Below are 16,038 nucleotides of genomic sequence, written 5' to 3' on the forward strand. Positions count from 1 at the left end.
TTTCTGATGCATTTTGCCTCATTGGCCTGATGGTTCCTTACTTCATATGTTCCTGTTAGGTAGAGAAACTTCTGGGGCTTGTCTGATTTTGGAGGGGTCTGTGGTTACCCTTAAACTCTTTCTAATTAAGCCTTCCAGGAGCCTGGGCTAAATGATAACGATAAGTGTTCCCGGGCTTCCCTGGTGGCTCAGTGGTTGAGAGTCCGCCTGCCGATGCAGGGGACACGGGTTCGTGCCCCGGTCCGGGAAGATCCCACATGCCGCAGAGCGGCTGGGCCCGTGAGCCATGGCCGCTGAGCCTGCGCATCCGGAGCCTGTGCTCCGCAACGGGAGAGGCCACAACAGTGAGAGGCCCGTGTACCGCAAAAAAAAAAGATAAGTGTTCCCATTTTACAGATGGGAAAATCAAAATTCATAGAAGTGCTTCCTATTTGTTTGGTTTTTCTATTAATCTACTGAGATCAGTGGAAGAGGTTCTTTTGAGTGAGGGGACAAAAGAGCAAGTGACAACAGGAGCTTTTGTCTAGAGGGGCTTCTACAGACCCCTTCCAGTGTCTTCCCTCCCCATGGTCAGGAAACCGTTCCAGCATCTGATTTCATTCCACTTGGTAGATTCAAAGCTTTGTCTCTCAGTGGGGGTTGGAAGAACAGCTGCATACCCTGCACTCTACAAGCGGTACGTCTTGATTCCCTCTTTACCCACCCCCTCCCCCAGGTCTGAAGGCTGCTGGCTCAGCGGGCCTCCTGCTGTCTGGGGAGTCTGGGTTTGAGCTGGGGTGAGGTGGTGGCACCATCGTTATGGCAACGCACTGCCAGCTCATCGTTGCTAATAACTTGTCAAGTCCCTGGGCTCAAATGCAGCATGCCTTCCCGTCAGTCCTTCTCCCCATGTTACAGAAAGAAAAAGTGAGGCTGTGAGGGAGGGGCCTGTGAAAAGGGAATCTGGGGAGGTGGGTGGCCTTGTCCTTGGGGTTTTAGCTGGAGAGCTGCGAGGAGGTCGCTTGGGGACTGGTTGACACATACGATTATATAAGTTTGCGTATGACTGCATGGGCTGTTACATGTGGATGCACTCAGAACATACTTGTATAAACCTGTACATGCTAGCTGACGTGTTCATGTGCTTTTACACAGCGGTCCACATGCAAACACGCCTCCAAGCATCAGAACGTGCTTGTGCATGAATACTGCCTCTGCCCTCTGAACATAAGGCACCCGAGAAATCTGGGTTTGTGGGGGTGTCCAGGTATGTGGGTGGGGATCTGATCTTTTTCTGATGCTGCTTCAAAGTGTCTTGTTAACAAAGGGACAGAATGGTCCCAGGGTTCCTTTTTCCTTCCAGTCAAGAGCTCAGAATGGGAATGGGCTGGGGATGGTGTGAGCTCCTAGCTCCCCAAGGCCCCTGCGTTTATGCCCTTTGAGCTCAGGTATCTCCTGCCCCCCTCACTCTCTGTTCTTTCTCATCCTTCCCTCTTCCTGTGTGTAAATATTAAAGAGCTGAGCCTGCAGGGCTGATGTAGACATGGGGAGAGAATGAAATTGAAGGATTCCCTCGCCCCCATCCCGACACCCCCCCCGCAGTCCTCCGCTCCTGCCTCCTCCCCTCTCCCTTCTCCCCTCCCCTCACTCAGTGCTTCCACATGTCTCTCCTCCCCCCAGTCCAGATGGGAGCTGGCTCCTTCGGAAAGGGGGCTCAGAACGGGGTGTGGGGAGCTACCTCTCTCTGCCTCCCCCCGCCATATCTGCTTACAGGGCTGGGGCCCCCCACGTGAGTATTTATTTTATTTTATTTTGGGGGGGGTGGTTGAGAAGGAAAGTGGTTTTAGAACCAGCTGTGAGTGGCGTTGAGAGGCTCAGGGCTGAAAGGAGGTGGGTGGGGTCCTCTCCCTAGGCTCACTCGGGGAAGCCTAGAGTCTGGGTTTCTTTTCTTTCTTTGGACATAGAGGGAAGAGAGGAGTACCAGGTGCCTCCGGTGGATGGGAGCGAGTGTGGGAGGGGCAGGGGAGAGGGGCTTCTGTACTAAACCGGGGGTGTAGTGGGGTAAGCCTTTCGTTTCTGGCATCCTGGGTTTCTGGCAACAGGACCGCAGAGTGGCTGGGAGCTGTCCCAAGTGCTGAATTGGACTCGGTGGGATTTGCTCCTTTGGAACTGTCCCGGGTATTGAATGGGGCTGCATTGGGGGCCCAATGATGGAAAGGCTGCTGGGCAGTGCTGAGGGCTCACTAGAAAAATTCTCCCTGATGACCTACTTTCCAAGGACAGGGTCCCTGGACGGAAAGATAGATTTTGGGGTCCTTCCTCTGACCTTAGGCCTCACAGTTCCTAACGGTATTTGGGAAAGGGACTCCTCTTTTCCTGTTTCAGTTCCCCCTCCCCTTTCCAAAACCACCGGACTGTTGGTGTGGGGCTAGGGATGGAGGCTGATGTTGTGGTTGTGAGCTCTCTTCTCCTGGGTAGTTTTTAGTGCAATAAGCTTAGGGGTATTGGCACCAGCCTTTCTCCTACTGGGTCCCAGAACTTCAGGCTCAAGGCAGATCTGGATTAAGAGACTTCAGGTTTTGCTGGTTAGGCCTGGGGTGCGTAGAGCTCAGGAGTTTAGGATAATTTGATTGACCATGTAGCATCCCCCTGCCCACCATACTTTCAAACTCAGGACAGGAGACAGTGACATTTTCTGCAAGCCTGTCTCATGCTTTGCCCACCCCAACCAGAGCTCAGAGCAGCATTTGGGAGAGACTTTGTTGGGGAGAAAGATTTCCAAGCAAAGGACTCAAGGAGTGGGTGGGATTGTTCATTGCCATGCAGCAGAGAAGGAGGAGGCTACTAGAGATGGGGCAGTGGGAAAAGAGAAAAATCTGGGGGGGGAGAAAAATGATTCAAATCGGGGGATGGGGGTCTGGATTTCAGTTCTTAGCTCCCTTGTAAATCTTTCCCGCACTAATCTAGGGTCAGGATCATCTTAATTTTCTGGGTTCTTATGCTCCATCTTTGTAAATCTGAAGGGAATAGAGCAAGGACTTATTTTTCCAGGTCCCTTCCCTTGTCATCCCAGGGGGATGAGAGCCAAATGTCAGGACATGCAGATGAGACTGTGGGGGAACAACAGGCAGGAGTGGATGATGGCAGCTTCACCTGCCATCCCCAAGGAACAATCAAATATTCAAATGGGATCCTTCTTGAGGGGAGAGGAAGGAGAAAGTTTCTGAATGCTGGGCAAAAACTGGGTGTGGCAGGGAGTTCAAAAAAAAGGGGAGGTATTTAGGGACCCCAAACTGAACCAGTTCATCCCTTTCCAGATGTGACTTCTACTTACTAAGGAGCCCCTCACCCATCATGTTTTTGATGTAACTCATCAAGATGATTCCTCCCTTCTCTAGCTGCTTGGGAGGAGCTGAGTTCTCCTATGCTGTGGATGCTGGGAGGTGGTGGGTGTGGGTGTGGGTGCCTGTTTGGGGAGGGGAGGTGTTTGTGCTCCACTCAGCTCCCTTGGTTACATAACAGCTTTGATAAGACTTTACTTTGGAGCTGCTGCTACTGCCTGAAGCAGTCACCCCTCCACCCCCACATGGAACGTTGGATGTCCACCCCCTTCTCCCTGGCCCATTGGAGGGTCCTGCTATTCACGACCCAGTGTTCCAGCAGCTGCCTTCCTGCTGGGGGGTGTCTTCTGCTTGCTTTCCTGCTCCCTACCCAGCTCCTCTTTTCTAAATACTTGCTTCTTTTATTATTGTGAGCCGAGATCACCCCCTGCCCCTTTACATTTTTAAGCCTCCAGGTCTACCCTGTCTTTGCTGGGGTCCTTGGCTGGGGTGGGAGGGGTTCACTGAACATCATGAAGCTGCCCTCTAGGGAAGAAGAGAAGCATCCCCAAGAAGTTTTAAGGCCCAGAGATAATTTTCTTACTGTTCCTTCCTCTGCCCCAATAGCTGTTTTGGAGTCTGGGAGCCGTGGACCATACCCAGAGATACTGGGAGGAAGAACTCTGGCCTTGATATTTTCTCTTCATTTCCCCTTTCAGAATTAAAAAGTTGTATATATATGGGAGGTGGGGGCTGCCTGTTGAGTGGGAAAAGGTGCACCTATTCTGAGGTGTACCTACTCCATTGTTCCCTGCCTCCCAGGTTGTCTGTGGAAATATTGGTTATTCCAGGCATGAGACAAGGGGATGACAGAGCCCTTTTTTGGAATGACTTTTGTTTTCTTTGAGTGGGTAGGAATGGAGTATATCCAGGAGTGGGGCATATCCTATTGATAATAGGAATAACTTTCCAAAATGAAGTGGGAGACTGGCAAGAGGAGAGAGCAAACGCAAACTTGTGATGTCACTTGGAGAGAATATGGACTCCTGGCTTTGTGCACATCTCTGCTATTCCAGTGCATGTGCATGTGTATTCCTGCCTGTGAGTGTGTATGTGACTGTGTATATGTCCATACATTTGTGTGAGTATGCTGTATGAATGGGTACAAACACATTTATGAGTTTGTGTATTACGTGTATATGTATGTATGACTCTATGTATGCGTCTATGTATATATGTGACTATAAAGGCAATTACTTAAACCCGTGTGTGGGAGGGTGCTCACCCAACCATACATATATGTGAGTGTAAGTATGCATGTGAGCACGTATGTGGGGGCACATGAATTAACAGCATGTGAATATGTGTACATAAGTTGAGTCATTCATGTGAATAAATGTGACAGAATGAATGAGACGGAGAGATTCTGACTAAACATTGGGACTGTCCAAAAGTTGTTTTCACACAAGCTTGAACTTGATCCACTCTCATGCCTGTGGCTCTTTTCCAAAAACCAGGCTCCTCGAGGTGTCTCAAGTTATCTTCTCATGGGAACCCAACTCTTCCCTGCCACCATCCGTATGAAAGGATCTTGCAGAGGAGAAAACTGTACAGGCCTTGGGGACAGCTGAGAAAGGGAGCTGAGCTCAAGGCTGATCAGATGCTATGGTGCTCAGGGGTGTATGTAGGGGAAAGAGTTTGGGAGCTTGAACGTTACTGCTGAAGTTTCAAGAACGAAGCAGAACAAGCTGGGCTTAGTGGGTGAAAGGGGTAGGGATTTTTAGGGAGGCCCAAGTGTGCATCAGCTTCACACATGGGCGTGTGTACGTGTGCATTACTTGTCTATGCCTTAATATGCATATCTGAACATAAACGCACTTTCTAAAATGTATACATACACGTGAAAAATCTCAGGAATGTACACACCAACAGAGGGATTTGTCGACATGTACATACATGCTAACACACATGTGCATATAGACAGAGTAGAAGAAATATGTGGGCATGTGTTAATACTGGCCCGATTGCCACCCATGATGACATACACGTGCACCTCACTCACCCAGGTTAACAACAGCCTACAGATAGTCCCTGTTCCATCACACGTGCCTCCCCCAATTCATCCATTCATTCAGCCAGCGTTTTTCTTATGTCGGTGATGTGCCACATACCGTGCTGGACACTGGTGATGGTCCTTGACCTTAGGTAACTTACAATCTAGAGAAGGTAAAAGACCTGGATCCAAGTAAGGAGAGTGTTCAGGAAAGTAGGAGGACATAAGTGTTCACGGGGGAAAGTGGAGGCCTATGGAGGGCTTGGTCCGTTCTGCAGCAGGGAAGGGAGGGGTTTGGTAAAGGATCCATAGAAGAGGAGGCCTTTGAGCCAAGGCTTGAACAGGTGTTCGCCAGGTGGGCAGAGGTAGGAAAAGGTGGTTTAGTGACAGGAAATGTCCCAACTGGTCTCCCTACCTCCACCCTTGCCAGCCCCTCCTCCGGAGAGTCTCCCCACAAAAGCAGCCAGCTTAAGATGAGATCATGCCTTTCCAATGGCTTTCCGTCTCACTCAGAGTGGAATCCTAAGTGCTTAGTGGGGTCTGAGTGACATAAGTGCTGTGTGTAAAATGGCCTCCAGTGACCTCCCTGATCTCAGATGCCACCCCTGCAAGTGCCTCCCTTCGGTTCCACAAAGATGCTGAGCACAGCCTCACCTTGGGGGCCTCTGCTTTTCCCTCAGCCTGAAACGCTCTCCCCTCCAGATACCCATGTGACTTGCTCCCTCGCTTGATTCAAGTCTTTGCTCAGAAGTCACTTTTTTGGAGAGGCCTCCCCCACAGTCTATCTTTTGTTTGTTTGTTTGTTTTTGTTTTTGCGGTACGCGGGCCTCTCACTGTTGTGGCCTCTCCCGTTGCGGAGCACAGGCTCCGGACGTGCAGCCCCAGCGGCCATGGCTCACGGGCCCAGCCGCTCCGCGGCATGTGGGATCTTCCCGGACCGGGGCACGAACCCGTGTCCCCTGCATCGGCAGGCAGACTCTCAACCACTGCGCCACCAGGGAAGCCCCGCAGTCTATCTTAAATAGCCCCTTGTCATGCTGTCCTCTCACCTCCCCTTTTTAAAAAATAATTCAGCACTTAGCACTTCCATTATTTCATATATTTGTTCATCATCTCTTTGTCCATTAGGAGAGAAACTTCATGAGAATGGAGCAGGAGAATGTTTTGTTCACTACTGTACCTGCTGTGTCCAGAGGAGTGCCTGGCTTGGAGGCACTCAATACGTATCTGTTGAATAAACAGATTTTAGGAAGATCGCACTGGCAGCCAGTGAGGAGAGTGGATCGGGCTGGGCCAGGATACAGGCAGGGAGATCAGTTAGGAACCCATTGTAAGAGCTTTAGTGAGAGCTTAGGATTGAGGGCAGCCTGATGGAGAACATTGGGAGTGGAGGTGGAGAAAGGGAGATACAGTGTCCAAACACGCGCATGTATGCACACACAGGCACACGTGTGCACATGTCATATTTTAGCCAGTGACATCTACTGTCTTAGTCGCGGAAGGCTAAGGAAGAAAGTAAAAGTGTCTTTATATGTAAATTGGTACGTATGTCACGAACACCCAGTGACAAGCGGGACAGCCTCCAGCTAACCCTGGATGATGGGATCTTCTCACCACCACCCCACATATGTCTACCCCTGTCAGCCAGGCTGCGAAGGGCTGCCAGGCAGGTTCCATTTGATCAGTGATGCAGGGCCCCTGCCTGAGGGAATAGGGATAGGGCACAGGGTGCTGAGCGGTGGAAAGGGTCTTTGGAAGGCAGAGTCACAGAGCCTGAGAGACACACGGGGAGAGACACGTGGACCCTGAGAGGGGTGCTCAGAGCCCGTGAGGAGCTCAGGCCTGGCCGAGACTTCCTGAGGCCAGATGTGGTGGGAGGCAGGACAGCATCCTCAGGCAGCATCCACTTTCTAGCCCTCACCTTTCCCTGCCCCCACTCCTCTCCCTGTTCCACTCTGGTCTTTCTTAGCCGGGTGGGTGCCTTGACCAAGTATGGGCTTAGGAGTGAGTGGTTCCCCACTAGGGTGTGGGAGTTCCGGGATGTGGGGACACCCAGGGAACTGGGACCCGATTTCTAGCGGACAGGCTGGGGCTTTGGCGGTAGGGGAGGAATCTCTCTGAGAGGCTCAACTGTGTCTGATTTCCTGTCTAAGGAGAGAGCATAGAGACTTGAGCTTGTGTTGCAGAATGAGGAACTGAGGTTAGACCTCAGGCACGACCATTCAGCTTCTAGGGTGAAGTGACTGAAACTTAGTACCTGGGGAACGCTTGGAGGCGGGCTGGTAAGAAAAGGAGGAAGAGGTGGGACCTGTGGGTCAGCCCCGCTCGTGCCGCTGCCTGACCTACGTAGGGGGCGGGCCCTGAGGCCTAAAATCCGCGTTGAGAGATCCTCCGCAACCCCTCCAAGAGCTGGGTTGCCTCATTTCCAAGAGCTAGAGCCCCTTCCAGGTTCCGGGGTGTATGATGGGGACCTTCTGCCAATCTCTCCTCTCATCTGGACCACGGGCGGGGGCGCTGCCGCCGCTCCCCTCCCACCTGGGCTCTGAGCGTGGGGGTTGGGCCGAAAGAGCCGCCAGAGCCGCCCACCTGCCCGCGGTGTCATGGCAACGACTCTGCCCACGTGGACGACGAGGAAAGGGAGGAGAAGAGAGGAGAGGAGGCACCACAACAGACAGGAGGATGGGAGGGGGCTCCTCAGGGTCTTGCACGCGGGAGCCCCCATCCCTCCAGCTTGGCCCAGGGCCCCCAGGGCAGGGTGGGGCTTGTGCTCCCGGCCTGGCCTCAGAGAGTGCGTGTCCTTGGGCGTCCTGAGTGATGACGACCTTGGCCTCCTGGGCTGGGCGCCGCCCCCCCCCAGTGGAGTCCTGGGGGAGATGGGGCTTTGGCATGTGCAGACCTCTCCTTCTCGCCCCGCCCCACAAGTCCGGGATGGTGCCTGGGGTTGAGGGGATGAGAGCACGACCTACTTCTCCATTTTCTCACTATTTTTCAAAAGGAAAATGACCCACTTTTCAGCCAATCGGACTGGGGCCTTTTCCCAGGCTCATTCCCTGAGCCCCCCTGCCCAGGCCTCTGCTCCATCCTCAGCCTGTTAGTCACGTGCTGGACCCACTTCCTGAGGGAAGCAGGTGCACCTGTGTGGAGGGTCCTTCCCTGCCATCTGCGGCAGGCAGGGGAGGGGCCTATTCCAGGGGTGGCCAGGGCCTGAGTGATTTTACGTCAGCTCCGCTTTGGGCTGACAGTCCCCATTGACGGCCATGGTCCTGGGCACTTTGAGTGTCCTCTCTGCCATCCCCTTACACTGCTAGGACGCACACCGTGGAGGGGCAGGAAGGACTCTGGGGAGGGTGGGAGAAGGACTGTACCCCTCCTCTCACTCTGTATTAGTGGGTGGTGGTGGGCTGTCTTCCCAAGCTGCTCAATTTCCATGTGGAAAGGGAGAGCCGGTAGCACTGGAGAACCATGTCTGTCTGTCTGCCTTCCAGAGAACCCTCCTAGAGGGTTCTGTCTATGCCTCTCTTCCCAAGCCCCTCCTCCTCTCTAGGATATTGGTCTGGGCCTCAGAGCCCCCTCCCTCCCTCAGCTATATTGGCTTGGGCTGGCTTGGGGGGGATGATTAGGGATTTAATTATTTAGTTTCTCCAGCTCAGTAGATTAATTCCATCCATCACAGGCAGGCTGAACCATCTACCGATCTTTGGGTTGCCTGGCCAACCCCAGAGGGAAGCAGCATCATTGCTCACCTGGGCCTAGTATTGGATCTGGGAACAATGGATAAAGTTCTTGTTGGGGGAGGATTTAGTGTATGACATTGAGCAGATGTGGGTGCTTAAGTGATGTGAAATGAACATGTATGTCAGTTGTGTGGGGATAAACATGTGAACGTGTGTGTGAGGTTTTGTATCTGCGCAGCTTCTGTGTGCACAGGCGTCAATGTCCATTGGATGAAAATGCACGTGAACCCTTGTGGGAACAAGTTTGTATATATCTGTGCACATTATGTGATGGTGACTAGCTATTTGAGGACAAATGCCATGTGAGTTGCGTTGGATGAGTCTGCATGGCTGTGTAAGCTGCTTCTGGAGAACACGTGTGTTAAATTGTGAATAAGCAGTCTTGGGACCGGATGCCCATGTGCAAGGGAGGGATGGCAAGGGTGGAGGTTTCCTGAGGCTGAGTGATGAATCAGGGCACACTGAGGCTCCACCTGGTGACCTCAACAGACCAGTTTGGTCAGAGAGAGATGCTCCTTTAGACCTGCCAGGGCTTGGTCTCCTAGTGGTTGAGAGTGTCAGTCCAGGACTGGATCCAGATTCAAATCCTCCACCACCTGTGTGACTTTGGGCAATTTTCTTTGCATTTCTTAGCCTCAATCTCCTCATCTGTAAAATGGGAACAATAATGGCACCTACTGCAAAGGATGGTTGCGAGGCCTACACAAAGAAGTACATCTAAAGCACTTAACGCAATGCCTGTTCAGCCGTAGGCATTCAAAGAGCTGAGCCTTACACGTCAGAGTTGAAAGGTACCAGAGGGTGTTATGATCTGAAATGTGTTCTGTACTTGAATGCATCCTATACCATCCTCCAAAGTGGTCCTCCAGCCTCAGCGTATATGCCTCCCTGGACAGGACACTCCCAGCTCTTCAGGAAACCCACGTCACACTTTACCAGCTCTGCCTGCTGGAGAGTTCTGGTCCAGCTGCAGGGAGTCTTTTCCCTCATGCCTCCTCCCATTTCTCTCCCTATTTCTATGCACCAGCCGAGGGGTGCTGCTTCTTGATGGCTCAATGACTGATCTTGAACTTATTGAGCATCTACTATAAGCCAGGTTTTGTTCATACAGAGATAGATCAGATGGATCCTGGTTTTCAGGGAGCTCGCAGCCTGCAGACAGCTGTTTATCCTACTGTGTTGAAGTATGGGGCCTTAGAGAAGGTAGCAGCTGCTTTACTCTGGGACTGATGAGGAGGGCACGCTTAGGTGAGGTTTCTCGGAAGAGAGGATACTTGAACTGCATCAGGGGCAAAGTTGGGAGGACAGGCTTTCCATACGGAAGAATCTCATAGTCTGACTCCTCTCCCCATACTCTCTCCCGTTGTGGTCCTAGCTCCTGCTAAGCCCGGAAGTCCAGCGAGGAGAGCAGGGGTTAAGAGACCCTGGCTGCTGGGGGAGGATCGGGCAGAGCAGAGGGGAGGGAGGTGCCACCACGTCAACCTGGCAGTTAGCCAACCAACTAGCCCTCATCGGGTCCCCTGGGGGCTGGCTCTGTGCTTGACTTCCCTGTAGGAGAGGCCCAGAGAAGACAGACCCTGGTGCGGGCAATCCTGGCCCCACCTCTCACAGAGAGCTTCCAGGACAGTGTGCCAACCCAGGAGGCAGGCTTCATGGGGCAGCAAGACACCTGGGCCAGAGAGTAGCACAGGCCACAGGCCTGGCCTGGCTGAGAAGCTGGTACCCAGGGGACCCTTGCCATGGACTTGGGATTCTACCTGTTGTTTTCTAATGGCCCTAGAAGGCTCAGGTCTGGCAGCATCCTGGAGGCCAGGGCAGCATCAGCCCAAATCTCATCGAACACATACAAATAAAAGAAGGCACTAGGGTGCTCACGTCAGGAGAAGCCAACGTGTGGAAACATATGTGCCAGTTGCCTTGAACAGATCAGCTTATTTTCTCATTGCCACAACCTTAGAAGGTAGGTATCGTTATCCCTATTTTACAGATGACCAAATTGAGACTCATGGTCACGCAGATAGGCTGAGATGAAATGGTTGGAAGCAGGTGATTGTCTTTTCAATACCGAGCAATAAGTTCACCGGGCTTTCTCTCCCGGATCCTTGGAGTTGGAAGAGAGACCACCAGCCCTGGCTGCGGGGATCAGTGGGGTCTACAAATCAAGGGCGTCTAGTTCTCTCAGATGCCATCATCTTTGGCCACCAGAGCTGCTCTGCTGTCTTCAGCATGCTTAAGGGGTGGGAGGTCTTCAAAAGGAACCTAGGCAAACAGAAAGTCCTGGGTGAAGCATGAAACAAATGAGTATTCAGGGTTTTGGATCTCTGATCCATACCTGATTCAGGTATGGCTACAGCCTCTGACTGAGGCTGTCTGAGGAACCCTCTCAAAGGCGCTGCTCCCAGATCGCACATGTTTTAGTGTTTTCTCCCTGGTAGTCAGGAGCTAACCCTCAGCCCTGTGCTACTTTACCCGCAGTACCTTAATCCTCATGACATCATGGTGAGAAAAGAGCTAGGCTTGCCCCCATTTGGAAGGTGAGGAAACTGCACTAGAGAGAGATGCAGGGACTTCCTTAAGGCCACGTGTCTAGTAACTGGTGGACCTGGGACATGAACCCAAACAGTTGTCACTCGGGACCCATCACCCACAGTCTCTCTCGTTAGCCGTCCCTGACCAGGGTCCTATAGGAGTCTAGTCCTGGGATCCTGCCTCTCAGCGGTTGGTTGGGATGACTTCCCCAAAGAAGACTCCTGGAGACCTTCAGGAGGGGGAGCAGGGACAGGCTGAGCAGCCTGAGGATTGATGAGTCGACAGAAAGGGAAGAGTGGGCCAAAAGCAGCTGGCTGTGGCTGCAGCTAGCGGGTATGAGGGGTGAGGCTGATCAGGCGGAACTGTATCTCGTAGGGCATTTGGTAGCCCTGGAGAAGCCTGAACTTTGCTTCTGGTGCCTCTGGGCTATATGGCCCCAGCTGGGAGAGAAGCTGGGACCCAGAGAGTCTGGAGGAAGAGACCTACTTGGGGCTGGGAGATTCCCTCCTCACGGTCTCCTTCTGCTCTGCAGTGTGGGGAGTGTAAATTTCCCCCCTTCATTCCTCTTTCCCCTTGCTGCCTTCCTTGAACTCTGCCAAGGGGCACACCTAGAGAGCCCCAGACGTGGCTGGAAAAGAACCATCTTTACCTGCCATTTGAGAGGCGCTAGATAAACAGTGACGAACAGGGCTGGGTTTGGTGGTGGGATTTCGAATACCAAATCCTCCAGGGGCTCTCTAGAGCCCTTATAGGGAAAGGAGTGGAGGTCCTTTCTGTGGGCTGCTGGGCACAGGAGCAGAGTGCAAAGTGACGACACTCATTCATGTGATAGATACTTTTTGAGCACCTGTTCGTGCTAGGCATTGCTCTAGACACTCAGAATACTGCAGCACATAAGACAGACTTAGTCCCTGCCCTCCTGGGGCTTATATTCTGCTATGGGGAAACATACTATAAACATGTAATAGATAAAGAAAATAATTTCAAAGAGCAATAGTGCTATGAAGCAATGAAACCGGGTGATGTAGAGCGTTCCTGGGGGATGGAGTCCGACTTTAGTTAGAGAGTGGTCAGGGAGGCCCTCTCTGAGCTGAGACCTGAGAGATGAGACAGAGGAAGCCATGGGAATATCTGGGGCAGAGTGTTCCAGCAGAGAGAACATCAAGTACAAAGCCCCCTGAGGTGGGATTTTCAAAGAGATTATAGGTAGTGTGGGTTATTCACGGGCTGAGCATTGTCCAATGGGTCAGGAGATGGATTTAGACTTGGATCTTCCTGTGTCTCAAGTGTTTTGGAGCAGAAAGCCCATTTTCTGTAAAATTCCTACCCTAAACCCCTAGGAAGAGTTGATTAAATGAAGTAATAAAGGTGAATGAAAAAGATCCCAAACCTCCCTCCTGTTCTGTTCCCCCTCCCTTCTTTCCACTTTCTGGGGTAGTGAGAGGAAGAGAAGGCTTTTCTAGGGTCCTAAGGGTGGGGGCTGGGCACGAGGCCTGCCGAGTCTTCAGTGACAGAGCTGGGTAGCGAGGTTGCAAGAGGCCAGGGGTGAGGAAACCAGCCCAGCTGCGGAGATCCTGCCGAAGGCAGCTGAGAAAAGCCAGTGCTGAAATGGTCAAGGGGGCTGGGACAGCCCTGGATGCAGGAAAAGGCTGGGGCTGAGGAGGAATTCCTATCTGTGGGCATGGGAGTGTGGGCTACAGGTCAGAGGCTCTGTGTTAGGGCCCCCCACTAGCTGGCCCCTTCACCGGGGATGGAGCCCCAGCCTCTGAGCTGCTGTCAGGATAGGGGGTGGAGGAGGACTGGAAAGGGAAACTGAGGCAGAATCCTGGCCACTCTGGTTAGGTTGACACAGGGAAAGGGGGTGGGAAGGCAATGCCTGAAACTTTGAGATCCCAAGGGCACACGCAGCTCACCCGCAGGTGTGGAGGAGCCTGGGCCTACAGCAGCAAAATGAATTCCAGGCCTCACTTGCTGTAGGTTCTGCTATGTTGGAACTGGTGAGGGGATGACCTCAGAGGCTCCAGTGTGAGGGGACTAGAGAAGGCTGATCCACAGCAAGAGAGCAACTGTACCCTTTTGCTGCCATCTGGACCATCATGTCCAGCTTGTAGCTCTTCCAGACAGCTTCTTGGGGGAAGGCATGAAGCGGTTAATATTTGATTTCTGAAATCTTTATCTTTGCCCAAAGCATCACTTTGTGTCAGCCTCTGAGACCCTGGCTTTTGTCGAAGGCACCTTGCTCCTTGGCTGCCCAGGCGTGGACGATCTTGAGTAAGAACTGCTTTTTTCCAGTAGAATACCTTCGGTCTTATATAGCTGTCCCAGAGATACTAAGTGACCTACTCAAGGTCACACTGTAAACCAATGGAGGAAGTCATAAAAATGAAAATGCAAATATGGATAGCTACCTTTATTGAGTATTCACCATGTGCCAGGTGCAGTATTATATGCTTTACCTGGTTAACCGTCACATCCTTCATCCCTTTCTGATGGTGCTAATATTATCCCCATTGTACAGAAGAGAAAATAGGCTGAGAGAGGTGAATCACCTGCCCAAGTACACACACCTAGTAAGTGAATGGAAAGGGACTTAATAGAGTCTGACAGCAGAGGCTATACCAATAACTGCTTTGATCCAGGGAGTTTGGGAGTCACCTAGGTCTCAAGAAAGGAAAATCAGCTGGTTTGGCCACACAGGGTCCTGGGGGAGAGGACAAGAAACCACTGTGACTCTTTCCTCTGCAGCCCTTTTCCTTCCTCCACTTCCCATTGTTTTTCTGGAAGGTAATTGCTTGGGGCAGTGACAACCTCCTGGCGAATTACACAGCTGGTTTCCCAGTGAGATTTGTAACAACAACTCTGCCAGCCTGGCAGCCCCCAGCAAGTTCCAGTTTAAGACACTAATTGCTGGATTGTGTAGTTGGTGCTAAATTGGGTAATTTCTCGGTGACAGCATGTGTGCCACTTCTTCCAATCCCAGAGAGATGCGAGCTGCATCAGAGAATGTGTCCCTCACAGCACCCTCCTAGCCTCCTTCACTCCCCACTTCCTAGCCAGCTACAGGCAACTGCAAAAGGAGCTGCTTCCCTGGGCTCAGAGGCTCACCATCTGGGCAGCTCTCTGTGTGCTGGTGGCCTGGGATAGTAGATAGATGACTTGGTGCAATAAAATGGGGGAAAGTAGCACCAGCACCCAGCGTTGTCACAGGGTTTCAGGGAGCTTCCTTTATTCTGTACTTATCTGACCTTGGACTTGGAACAAATTCAGTACTCACCACTCAGGGGAAAAGGCTAAACCACACTTTGGTTACCTCTGGAGTGTGTAGTGTGTGTGTGGTTCTTAGTCGTTTGTTTCCTTTTTAAAAAACAAAACAAAAAAACCAAATTCATTACTGTGTTCCTTCAGAAGGGTGTTTAATTCGGTTGGCTTCCCTGAGCGGCAGCCCGGGTTTGAGGAAAGCTCAGGCCTTGGAGTGGGACTACACTGGGTTTGACTTCTGGGTTTGTCACCAACTGTATGACCTTGGGACGGTCAGCCCCTCCAAGCCTCAGTTTCTTCTTCTGTAAATTGGGAGGTGGGGATAATATCTATCCCTTGGCATAGTTGTGGGAATTAAAGTGTCATAAGTGAAAAGGACCTTGTTCTTTATAGGCTCACATTCACTCAACAAACACCTGCCATCTACCAAACATTGTTCTAGGAGTGGGGGGGGATAATGCAGTGAATAAGATGGACGAAATTCCTGCACTTACATGGAGCTTACATGTTCCATGTAAGAGAGACAGACAATTTCTGAATCACACAAATTGACAATGGTAATGGTAGAAGAGCTACAGAGGTACACAGTGCCTTGAGAGCACACAGCAGGGGGATCTGACCTAGTCAGGGAGGCCAGAGAAAGCTTCCCTGAGGAAGCAACAACCGGGCTGAGATCTGAAGGGTGTGTAGGAGTTAGCAAGGCAGAGGTGGACGGGAAAAGCTTTCTGGACGGGTGGGGGCTGGGGGATAGGCCCCGTGGTGGGAGAGATCATGGGACTGCAGAAAGACTGGCCTGGCTGGAGCAGAGGAAGCAAGGGGGAGAGTGTTGTGAGCAGAGTTTGGAAGCCCAGGAAGAGCCAGGGCCTGCAGGCCTTGTTGGATGGGTTAAGGCATTTTATCCTAAGAACATCAATAAGCCAGTGAAGAGTTTTAACCACAGAAGTGACATGATCAGATTTGTGTTTCCAAATGACCATTTGGATTGGAGCCGGGTAAGAACGGAAGCAGGGAGACCATTTAGGAGGCTTTTGCAGACGTCCAGGCAGGTGATGTTCTGAGGTACTTGGATTAGTTAGCAGTGTTTCCTGCTGCAGATACGGAAAATGTGGCCAACAGTGGTTTAAATAAAGAGGAGTTTATTCCTTCCTACAGTTAGGCCTGGAGG

Source organism: Delphinapterus leucas, chromosome 1, assembly GCF_059928025.1.
Source record: "Delphinapterus leucas isolate spDelLeu-1000000601 "Yukka" chromosome 1, BTC_Dleu_Yukka2, whole genome shotgun sequence".
NCBI lineage: Eukaryota > Metazoa > Chordata > Mammalia > Artiodactyla > Monodontidae > Delphinapterus > Delphinapterus leucas.